This window comes from Aotus nancymaae, unplaced genomic scaffold, assembly GCF_030222135.1.
Source record: "Aotus nancymaae isolate 86718 unplaced genomic scaffold, 86718_ANA_hifiasm-v0.15.2.pri h1tg000006l, whole genome shotgun sequence".
Taxonomy (NCBI): domain Eukaryota; kingdom Metazoa; phylum Chordata; class Mammalia; order Primates; family Aotidae; genus Aotus; species Aotus nancymaae.
The window spans coordinates 83,843,849-83,856,863 of record NW_026988417.1 but is presented as its reverse complement, the minus strand read 5'-3'; the positions used below and the strand labels follow the sequence as shown (position 1 = coordinate 83,856,863).

At 35.9% G+C, this 13,015-nt stretch overlaps 1 protein-coding gene across 2 annotated transcripts in view; it reads right to left on the bottom strand.

The window, feature by feature from the left end:
- Window positions 1–13,015, bottom strand: part of CCSER1 (coiled-coil serine rich protein 1) — a 1,355,695-nt gene that overhangs the window by 530,671 nt on the left and 812,009 nt on the right. The gene's annotated exons all lie outside the window — the stretch shown is intronic.

Genomic DNA, 13,015 nt, shown 5'->3' with positions numbered 1-13,015 from the left:
AGGAGAAGATTTTGACCTTCCCTAGAGCTGAGACAAATTAAAGAACCCAGTGAAATACAGAGGTAGAGGAAGAAGTAGGAAAAGCCCTGTGGGCTTGTTGGGTCCCCTAGCAAGCCATTTCTGCCCTGCCTCTCAGGCATCCTTGGAGAGAGCAGCCAGAGGTCCTGGGAAAATGTCACAGAGGAAAGGAAATTTCCAGCCAAATTTTGTTAACAATTTGAACCCATTGAGAAGTGTCCTAGCCAGAGCTCCGGGGAGTGCTCAAATCCAGTGTGCAGACTCAACAGGCGGGGAAGAACAAAAGCCCTAACTGCTTTCACAGCTGGGACTCAGGTAGACTGGGACAAGTTCTCAGCCCTCCTCTCCCAATGCTTGGACACAGACTCAGTTCTGTTGGAGGGAGTGAGACTTTTGGGTTGCGTGGGAGCTGGATGAGGCCTGTGACTGCTGGCTTTCCCCCACTTCCCTGACAACCTGCATGACACAGTAGAGGCAGCCATAATCCTTCTAGGAATATAGCTCTGTTGAGCTGGGAACTTCACTGCCATCCACACAGCAGCCTCAGCAACCCCCACCCAAGGAGAGTCTGAGCTCAGACATGCCTAGCCTTGCCCCCACCTAATGGTCCTTCCCTACCAACCCTGGTAACTGAAGACAAGGTGCATATACTCTTGGGAGTTCTAAGGCCTTGCCCACCACCTGTTCCTCCCCACACTACTGCAGCTCCTGGCAGAAGCCCAACTAGCAAAACAAATGTGCATTAAGCAACCAAAGCCAAGGACCCACACAGAGTGCATTTCATCCCCTTGCCACCTCAACCAGAGCAGGTGCTGGTATCTATGGCTATAAGATATGCAGATGGTTCACATCACAGGACTCTGTGCAGACAACCACCAGTAGCAGCCCAGAGCCTGGTAGACCTGCTGGGTGGCTACAGCCAGAAGAGAGATCACAATCACTACAGCTTGGCTCTTAGGAAGCCACATCCCTAGGAAAATGCGGAGAGTGCTACATAAAGGGAACATCCCATGGGACAAAAGAATCCAAACAGCAGCCTTGAGCCCCAGATCTTTGCTCTGATATAGCTACCCAAATGAGAAGGAAACAGAAAAAACAATTCTGGTAATATGACAAAACATGGTTCCTTAGTATCCATCAAAAACTACACTAGCTCACCAGCAAAGGACCCAAAACAAGAAGAAATCCCTGATTTACCTGAAAAAGAATTTAGAAGATCAGTTACTAAGTTAATCAGGAAGGCATCAGAGAAAGGCAAAGCCCAATCAGTCTAAGAAAATTTAAAAAATGATACAAGAAAGTGAAGGAAAAAATATTCAATGAAAGAGATAGCATAAATTAAAAAAGCAAAATTTTAGGCAAGAATGGACACACATATAGAAATGTAAAATGCTCTTGAAATTCTCAGCAACAGACTAGAACAAGCAGAAGAAAGAACTTCCAAGCTCAAAGACAACGTCTTCAAATTAGCCCAATCCAAAAAAAAAAAAAAAAAACTGAAGAAAGCCTCCAAGAAGTTTGGGACTATGTTTAACAACCAAACCTGAGAATAATCGGTATTCCTGAGGGAGAAGAGAAATCTAAAAGTTTGGAGAACATATTTTGGGGAATAATAAAGAAAAACTTCCCTGGCTTTGCTACAGACCTAGATATCCAAATATAAGAAGCTCAAAGAAAACCTGGAAAATTTATCACAAAAAGATTATTGCCTAGGCACACTACTGTCAGGTTGTTTAAAGTCAAGACAAGGAAAGAATATTAAGAGCTGAGGCAAAAGCACCAGATAACCTATAAAAGAAAACCTATCAGATTAATAGCAGATTTCTCAGCAGAAATTCCACAAGCTAGAAGGGATTAGGACCCTATCTTCAGCTTCTTTAAACAAAACAATTATCAGCCATGAATTTTGGATCCAGCTTAAGCTTCATAAATGAAGAAAATATATTGTCTTTTTCAGACAAATGCTGTGAGAATCTGCCACTACTAAGCCAGCACTACGAGAAGTGCTACAAGGAGCTCTAAATCTTGAAACAAATCCTGGAAACATATCAAAACAGAACCTCTTTAAAGCATAAATCTCACAATACCTATACAATGAAAATACAAATAACAAAAAAGTAAAATTAAGGTATACAGGCAACAAATAGCATGATTAATGGAATAGTACCTCACATTTCAATACTAACAATAAATGTAATGGCCTAAATTTTCCACTTAAAAGATACAGAATTGCAGAATGGATAAAAATTCACCAACCAACTATCTGCTGCCTTCAAGAGACTCATCTAACACATAAGCATCCATATAAACCTAAAGTAAAGGAGTGGAAAAAGACATTCCATGAAAATGGACACCAAAATTGAGCATGATTCTTATATCAGACAAAACAAATCTGAGGTGAAGAAGACACATGAAAAATTGTCAGAAAAAAAGAAGAAGAAGAGGAAACAATGAGAATATTCTGTATAAAACTATCTCAAAAATTTTGGATACTCCTCCTCAACTCATTCTATGAAAGTAGCACCACCCTGATACCAAACTTGGCAAAGATACAATGATAAAACTACAGGTCAATAACCCCACTGAGCACAGATGCAAAAATCCCCAAAGAAATATAGGAAACTGAATTCCATAGTTCATCAAAAAGTTAATTCATCATGATCAAGTAGGCTTCATTCCTGGGATGCAAGGTTGGTTCAATATATGCAAATCAATAAATATGATTCACCACATAAACAAAATTAAAAACAGAAACCATATGATCATCTCAGTGGATGCTGAAAAACCTTTTGATAAAATCCAACATCCCTTCATGTTAAAGCCCCTCAATGCAAGGCATCAAAGGAACATACCTCAAAATAATAAAAGCTACTTATGCCAAACACACAACCAAGTGAAAGGGCAAAACTGAAAGCATTCCCCTGGAACAAGACAAGGATGCCCTCTGTCAGCACTCCTGTTCAACATAATACTGGAAGTGTTAGCCAGAGCAATCAGGGAATATAAAGAAATAAAAGGCATTCAAATAAGTCAGGAATAATTCAACTTATCTTCATGGATGATATGATTCTATACCTAGAAAACTCAAAAGTCTCTGCCAGAAAACTCCTAGAACTTATAAACAACTTCAGCAAACTTTCAGGATACAAACTCAACTAACAAAAGTCAGTAGCATTTCTATAAACTAATAGCATTCAAGCTGAGAGCCAAATCAAGAACACAGTCCCATTTGCAAATGCTACAAAAAATAAAATAAAATGTCTAAGAATACATCTAATCAAGGAAGTCAAAGCTCTGTACAAGGAGAACTACAAAACACTGCTAAAAGAAATCATAGATGACACAGGCAAATGGAAAAACATCCCATACTCACAAATTTGAAGAATCTGTGTTAAAATGGCCATACTGCCCAAAGCAATCAACAGATCAATGCTATTCCTATCCAACTACCAATGTCATTTTTCACTGGAAAACACTATACTAAAATTCATATGGAACAAAAAAAGAGCCAACAGTAGCCAAAGCAATTCTAAGTAAAAATAACAAAGCTGGAAGCATCACATTACCCAATTTCAACCTATACTATAAGGATACAAAGTAGCTTATATTATAATGTAGTATGCAACCTAAACTATGCATACTATACTATACTATGCATTAGCCTATATAACCTATACTATAAGGTACTGGTACAAAAACACATAGACCAATGGAAGAGAATAGATAACTCAGAAATAAAGTCTCACACCTGCAGTCATCTAATCTGCAGGAAAGTCAACAAAAATAAACAATGAAGAAAAAAACTCCCTATTTAATAAACGGTGTCGAGATAGCTATCTAGCCATATGCAGAAGAATAAAATTGGACCCTTTCCTCTTACCATACACAAACACTAACTGAGGGTGGATTAAAGATTTAAATGTAAGATCTCAAATTAGGAGAATCCTAGAAAAAAATAAACTTCAGAAACACCATTCTGGACATGGGCCTTGAGAAAGAATTTATGATTAGGTTCTCAAAAAAAAAAAAAATTGAAAACACAAATTGACAAGTGGGATCTAATTAAACTACAGAGCTTCTGCACAGCAAAAGACACTATTAGCAGACGAAGCAGGCAACCTAGAGAATTAGAGAAAATATTTGCAAACAATGCATCAAATAAAGGTCTAATATCCAGTATCTAAAAGGAACTTAAACAACTGAACAAGCATAAAACAACCCTATTAAAAAGTGGTCAGAAGACATAATAGACACTTCTCAAAAGAAGACATACAAGTAACCAACAAATGTATGAAAATGCTCATTATCACTAATCATTAGAGAATGAAAATTGAAACCAGGATGAGATATCAACTCATACCAGTAAGAATGGCTATTAGTAAAAAAACAAAAAAGAACAGATGTTGATGAGGCTGCAGAGAAAAGAGAATGCTTATACACTGTTGGTGGGAAGGTAAATTAATCCAGCCACTTTGAAACAATTTGGACATGTCTCAAAGAACTTAAAATAGAATTATAATTCAACCTAACACTCCAATTACTGGATATATAGGCCAAAAGTAAACAAATAGTTCTACCAAAAAGGCACAGCACTCACATGTTCATTGCAGTGCTATTCACAATAGCAAAGATGTGGAATCAACTTAGATGCTCAACAACGATGGATTGGTTAAATATGATACATAAATACCATGGAATACTATGGAGCCATAACAAAACGAAATCATGTCTTTTGGAGCAACATGGATTCAGCTGGAAAACATTATCCTAAATAAATTAATACAGGAACATAAAACTAAATACTGCATGTCCTCACTTATAAGTGGGAGCTAAACACTGGGTACTCATAGACATAAAGATAGCAACAATAGATACTGAGGACTACTAGAGCAAGGAGGGAGGGAGATAGGCAAGGGTGGGAAAACTTAACTGTTGGGTACTATTCTCCACACCTGGGTAACGGGATCATTCATACCTAAACCTCAGCATCATGCAATATAGTCCAGGTACCAAACTTGCATACGTGCCCTCGTAATCTAATGTAAAAGTAAAGAAAAAATTCTGTGTAATGCTAAATTGGATTTATGGATACAAATTGATGACAAGCTGACTTAAGCTTTTAAAATATAATGCCCAAATCACATTGCTTATAAAAATTAAAGTTTATTTTCATAGTAAGAATAAATTTTATGCATTTTATATCATTATTTTTATTTTTGTGAATTGGCATAAAATAAAGCATGTATCCCCTTAGAAAAGTATAAAATATTAAAATGGAAATGTAATTTCACATGTTTTGCTGATGATTTAAAGAAAATATGAGAAAAATGTTATGTAAAACACTTTTTATTGAGAGAGGAAAATCCATGGAAAATAAAATAACTAATTATTTTAAAAATTAGCCCGGGCATGGTGGCTCATGCCTGTAATTCCGGCACTTTGGGAGGCTGAGGCACGTGGATCACCTGAGGTTGAGAGTTCAAGAGCAGCCTGACCAACATGGAGAAAACTTGTCTCTACTAAAAATACAAAATTAGCCGGGCATGGTGGCACATGACTGTAATCCCAGATACTCTGGAGGCTGAGGTATGAGAACTGCTTGAACCCAGGAGGCAGAGGTTGTGCTAAGCAGAGATCACGCCATTGCACTCCAATCTGGGCCACAAGAATAAAACTCTGTCTCAAAAAAATAAAATTAAATTAAATTAAAGAGAAGCGAATTTTCAACGAAAATTTAAAGCAAATTTTTAATCGAGAAACTCTAGTTATCATATTTTATTATTTTCAGTGGAATACCAAGATCACATTAGCAGGAGCTGGACTTCAATATTATACTCTCAGCTTTCATCAGGTATCACTGAAAGAAACTGACAAATTAAAAATCATGTATGTGTTCATTATCAAACTCTAGGTTATTTTCTCTCAGTGCATCCTTTGTAAATTTCCAAGGGAGAAATTTCCTTACCAATTTAGCAAGAGGGAACCTTTACTTCTCTTCAGAAATGGGAACACTTCCTTCATTTGGATATTAATAATAAGAACTATACAACTTAAATGCACATTCTCCATATACATTTGTGTTTGAGTATGCATGTGTGTGTGATGAATTCCAGGGAGCTGGCAATCATAAATTCTCACAAAACTAAAAGTGCATTTACTATATGGAGTAAGTAGAATAATGCCACCCTTCTCTGCCCTATCCTCCAAATAAAGATGTCCACGCCCTAATCCCCAGAAGCTGTAATATGTTACTTTACTTACAAAAGGGACTCCGCACAGGTTATCAAATTAAGAATCCTAAGATAGAAATATTAATTTGGATTGTCCCTGTGGGTCCAAAATGTTCACAAATTACTTATAACGGGAACAGGAAGGCAGGACAGCCAGAGCCAGAGGAGATGTGATGACAGAAGCAGAGGTGAGAGAGAAGCGAGAGAGGGAAGGATGTGAAGATGCTGTGCTTCTGGCTTTGAAGATAGAGGACGGTGCCATGATCAAGAAATGTGGACAAATTTCAGAAGCTGGAAAACACTAGGAAGCAGACTCCCCTAAAACCTCCAGAAGGAACACAAACCTGCCTATACCTTGATTTTAGGCCAGTGAGATTTCTAACTCCTACAATTGTAAGATAACACAATTTGTATTATTTAAATCACTGTGGTTCTTTGTTACAGTGGCAACAGGAAGTGAATACACCATAGAATCCATCAATTGTATCCTTGGGTATTTACTTCAGAGAAATGAAACCTGTTTACACAAAAATGTGTACACCAATTTCACAGCAGCTTTACTAATAATATTTAACAACTAGAAGCAACCCAAATATCCTTCAAGGGGTGAAGGGTTAAACAAACCATGGTATAAACACACCATGGAGCACTTCTCAGTAACAGAAAGGAGCAAGCTATTTATACAATCAGCTTAGATTATTCTTTTTATTGTATTGTATTGTATTGTATTGTATTGTATTGTATTGTATTGTATTGTATTGTATTGTATTTTAGGTTTTGGGGTACATGTGAAAAACATGCAAGATTGTTGCATAGGTACACACGTGGCAGTGTGATTTGCTGCCTTCCTCCCCTTCACCTATATCTGGCATTTCTCCCCATGATATCTCTCCCCTACTCCCTAACCGCTGCTGTCCCTTTCCCTATTTCCCCCCAGCAGACCTCAGTGTGTGATGCTCCCCTCCCTGTGTCCATGTGTTCTCATTGTTCAACACCCACCTATGAGTGAGAACATGCGGTGTTTGATTTTGTGTTCTTGTGTCAGTTTGCTGAGAATGATGGCTTCCAGGTTCATCCATGTCCCTACAAAGGACACTAACTCATCATTTTTGATGGCTGCATAATATTTCATGGTGTATATGTGCCACATTTTCCCTGTCCAGTCTATCATCGATGGTCATTTAGGTTGGTTCCAGGTCTTTGCTATTGTAAACTGTGCTGCAATGAACATTCGTGTGCATGTGTCCTTATAGTAGAACCCAGCAATCCCATTACTGGGTACATATCCGAAGGATTATAAATCGTTCTACTATAAGCTTAGATTATTCTTAATGGATTATACTGAGTTAGTAAAAGCCAGTTTCAGTTTCAATAGATCATATAATGAATGATTTCCTTTCTATAACATTTTTGAAATGAAAAAAATTTAGAATGGAGTACAAAATACTGTTTTCCAGGTTTAGGGATAGTAAAGGAGGTGAAAGTTGGTGTGAGAACTTTGGTAAGTGATTAAGAGGAATTCTACTGGTAGAATGATCTAAAGTTTTAGTTCATCTAATAAAAGTTATATAATCCATCCTCAGCTAATCAATTAGAATACAAAATGATCACACTGCCAGTGGTACTATTTTAATCTGTTTTTATTTCCTCCTTCATGACTGGGTCCAATAATAATTGCAAATAGGTGGAAAGCCTTCAGAAATAATAAATAAATGGAAGTATCATCTACTGACTGATCAATGGAGTAGTTGTCTTAGGAAGTTAATATATAAAATGTATAGCCCAGCAAATTTAATAAGATATCTTAAAATGGTCCCAACAAGTTCTAAGTAGAAGCTTGTGAAACAAAAAGCTAAAGAGTGCCTTATTAGAAATATCATTCATTATAGAGATTTATATCTAACGCCTACCTTTCTACAACACATATCTACCACAAAGATTTGGCATTTATTAATAGGAAATTTTATATTAGTGCATGTGCTCATCAATGATTCAAATGGTCTATGCAGATGAAAATGAAGTCCTATTTAACCTGTATATTTATTCCTTTTATTATTTATAGCATTGTTGGGCTATATAAAATAGTATTTCCATCATAATTATTTTAAGCATAAACCATGCATTGAGATTTAAATCTAGATTTGACAAAATCTCAAAATCTGAACAAATTGAAAATCATACACAAAGGTGATACCTACCTATATAGTTATATAGCTATATAGTTAAATCAAATTATCATTAAAAAAGTAAGAATTAAAGAAGAATCAGAAAGATGTATCCTGTTGTTTAATGGCCACATATGAGTCCACAAATCAACTATGGAACATTTATGGTTCTAAAAATCTACCACTTGGTGGAATGAAAAGCATACAGTTTTAATTTGGATCTTTGAATGGCAACACACTGAACTAATACAGTCTTTCTTAATTATGTTATTATGTTATGCATTTTGGTTTGAGTTCATATTCATAAAGAATAATATAACTTTAAACAATTTTGTAATAATAACTCTATATTTTAAATGTTGGCTATGAGTAGAAAGTAATCTCAGTTTAATTAGCTGCTTACTTCCATATGCTAAATTAGAGCTACATTACTAAATAAAAACCTTTAAATTATATAGTGAAAAAATATCCAAACATAATTACCAGAATCTCTACAGGAAGATGTAATTACTATGGGCTAAATTCTTCAGTTTCATTTTTGCATCTCCCACAGAAGCCAATAGACACAAACAGCATACATATCTAAGGGCTGAATATCAATTTACTGTGAATTCTTCTGGGCAATGTCCAAAAACTAATGGAAAATATATCATAAAAGCGTAAAATAAACATTTTCAATGATGTATAGTGAAACCAACTTAAGATACCATTCATTCCTTTTAGAAGCAGTCATATAGAATGTTCAATGCTAACCTTGATTTTCCAACCAACTCACTCTCTGTCCTTGAAGAACTTATTTAATTAGTCTACATCTAACTTTATGCATCTGTGAAGTGGATATCATAAATATTCATTTACCTCATGGGAATGTTTGGAGACTGCATGTATGTAAAATGCAGAAAGATTTGCAGATGAAAGCTATGGATCAGAGTGCAGAATGGAGAGCATGTTAGATATTATGCTCTGCTCTGTGTCTAGAACATTGTTGGCAAGTGGTAAGCATTACTTGATAATAACTGCATTTAGAATAACCATCAGAAACAGAAACCTGAATATATATGGTTGTTGAACAACATGAATAGATAACTATATTCTGGTGGAGCCACATGATCTGACTTTTAATCCTACCGTAGTGGATTAATAAATCACCAAAGAAATAGGCTTTTCCAAAAAAGAAACAGCATATTAAAAGGTATAACAACTTCAGCAATAAATACATGTAGCTGGAAAGCATATGTTTAGCATACTGGTCAAAACCATGAGTTTTGATGTTAGGCAGACCTGGTTTCAATGACAGCTTTACCTTACATGTGACCTTGGATAAATTGCTTTACTACATTTGCCTAACCAGTTTTTTTAAAAAGAGTAATAAAAATGAAAATAGACTCATAAGTTTTGTGAGGATTAATAAAATAATGTATACAGATGGCTTTGAATTTATGATGGCTTATCTTATTTTTTTTTTACTTTACAGTTGTATGAAAGCATTCAATAGAAGCCATACTTTGAGTACCCATACAACCATGCTGCTTTTCACTTTCAGTACAGTATTCAATAATTACATGAGACTTCCAACACTTTATTATAAAACAGACTTTATGTTAGATGATTTTGTCCAACTGTAAGCTAATATAAGGGTTCTGAGCACATTTATAGTTAGGCTAGACTAAGCTATGATTTTGGTAGCTTAGGTATATTGAATGCATTTTCTTTTTTCCTCCTTTTTTTTTGTAGAGTTGGGGTCTCCCTATGTTGCCTAGGCTGGAGTGCAGTGGTTATTCACAGGTGTGATGATAACGCACTACAGCCTAGAACTCCTGGGTTCAAGCAATGCTTCCATCTCAGCCTCTCAAATAGCTGGGACTACAGGAGCATGCCAGTGCACCTAGCTAATAAAATTTTTAACTTATATTATTTTCAACATATAATGGGTTTGTCAGGATGAGTGCAACCATATCATGAGTCAAGTAACATCTGTATAGAGCACTTATCATAATGCTGACATATAATAAGTAGTATTTATCAATTACTCAATAAATTATTAAATACCTACTATATGCCAAATATTATAATATATATTAGTGATTGTTTATGTCTTCTCAAAATTCATATGTTGAAGCCCTAAATCTCAGTATGGTAGTGTTTGGAATGGGTGCCTCTAAAAGGTAATTAAATAATGAGGGTGCAGTTCTCATAACAGAATTAGCACCCTTATAAGGAGACTGAAGATAGATGATTTCTCATCCACAAGGCAGCTATCTGCAAATCATAAAGAGGGCCCTCATCAGGAACCAAATTTGCTGATACTTTATCTTAGACTTCCTAGTCTCCAGAACTATGAGAATTAAATGTTTGTTGTTTAAGCCATCCAGTCTATGTATTTGTTACAGCAGACCTAACCGTCTAAGACATTAATATACTGGTGAAGAAATTTTCAAGAAGCTTACATTCTAGAAGAGAGACAGAAAAATAAATAAGGAAATAAGCATAATAATATCAGTTCATGAGATATGAAGCAGACAAAATAGATTTATGTTATAGATCATTAGTTATCCATTATAGCTGCAAATTAAATCATCTGGAAAGCTTTTAAAAATTGTGATGACTGAGTTCCACCCTGGAATAATTCAATCACACTCTCAGGTCTGTGTTCCATGCACACTGGATCTAAGACGCACCATTATTAACAACAGTAAAAAGAGAGAGGAGCAATCTGTAAAGAAAGGAACTGTGTTGAGATTGATGTATACATAAAATTGACTACATTTACATCAAAATATCAAAAGGAAGTTGACTATTTGGATTAACATTTTAGGATTGATAGAGAGGCTGGGACATAGATTTTGGAAGCAACAGTACGTAGTAGCAGTTGAAATCACATATGAAGATGCCATTACCTAAGCAGTATATTTACAGTGAGGAGACTTAGAATTGTGGACAGAGGACACTTAAAGTGGCTCCCATGATGCCCACTTCCAGTTGTTCATGCCTGTATGTGAGCCCTACTCCTTGAAATTGGGAAGGATCTGTGACTTGCTTTTAAATAATAAATAGAATGGATATGATTTGGGTATATGATTAGATGGTTACATAAGATTGTAGCATCTATCTTCTGTGGTCTCTCTGGGGAACTCCATGTACTAAGAATTGCGAGGGACCTCTAGTTGCTGAGGGTGGCCTCCAGTCAATAGCCAGCAAGTAACTGAAGATCTCACAACCCTACAAGCACAAAGAATTGAATTCTGCCAACAATATGAATGAGCTTATAATAATCATAATATCTTATAATAATCCTTTTCCAGTTGAGCTTCAAATAAGATCACAGTTTTCATGATTATCTTGATCTCAGTCTTGTGAGACCCTAAGCAGAAGACCCAGCTAAGCCATATTTTACTTCCTGACCCAAAACAAACTGTGAGATAATAAACGTGTATTGTTTAATTCACTAAAATTGTTGTAATATCTTTACTTGGCAATAGGCTTTCTAGATGTGACAAGAAAACGAGATGACAGTTACGTTAAAATGGTATCTATAATTTAATTTTAAATACTTTTGTATAAGCAGTGTGATATCATGCATGAGCTTACGCAAAATAATAGAATTCTCACTCTTGAAGTATCTGCTTTTAGACCTTAAATTCTAAGTGTGCTTGAAACATTTAAACACCAAAGAACATTAAGATCCCCCAGTTAATGACACAATGGCACAAGTTTTGTGCTAGTGTAATTAAAATTATCTTCATGTTTGGCAGAATTTTATCAGAGATTGCTTTTGTAATGATAATTTACTTTCACAGCTACAGTAATTTACTAAAGTAAAACTAAAAGTTGTACTTAACCAGGTTGCCTTAGATCATTCAAATAGGAAGAGCTTCAAGACGAGAACATTCAATACTCTGGAGTGCAATAAAGTAACAAGAAAGTCAATAACTAACAAGTGTTCTTTAGATTTGTCAACTAACTTCAATGTTTACTCCAGAACTGCCAGTGGTAGTAACATCCAAAGCCAGACTGCAGTAAGTAGGTGGTAAATAAGTGATAACAATGAGTGTAAACTATTCATTCCAGAATCTTAGCTGAGGAAAAAAGGAGAGAGATGGAGAAGTAGTTAGACTGCAACATACAGTTTTGTTGTGGATTGAATTGTGTTCCCTGAAAAAGGTATGTTGAAGTCCTAAGTCCTAATCATGGCTATGACCGTGACCTTATTTGGAAACAGAGTTTGCAGATGTAATTAAGTTAAAATGAGGTCATATTCGATGAGAGTGGTTCCTAGTTCAATATGACTGGGATCCTTAGAAAAAGAAAATGTAAACACAGGGAGGAGAATGCCATATGAAGACACGGACATACAGACATAGAGGGAAGACAGCCTTGTGAAGACTAAGGCAGAAATTGGAGTCATGGTGCTGCCAGCCAAGAGATGCCTGGAAGTACCAGAAGCTGCAAGACAAAGACTTCAGAGAGAGCATGGCCTGATGATATCTACAGAGCTTTCAGGCTTCTAGCCTTCCAAATGCCAAGACAATAAATTCCTGTTGTTTTAAGCCACCTAGTTTGTGGGTAATTTGTTATGTCATCTCTAGAAAACTAATACAAATT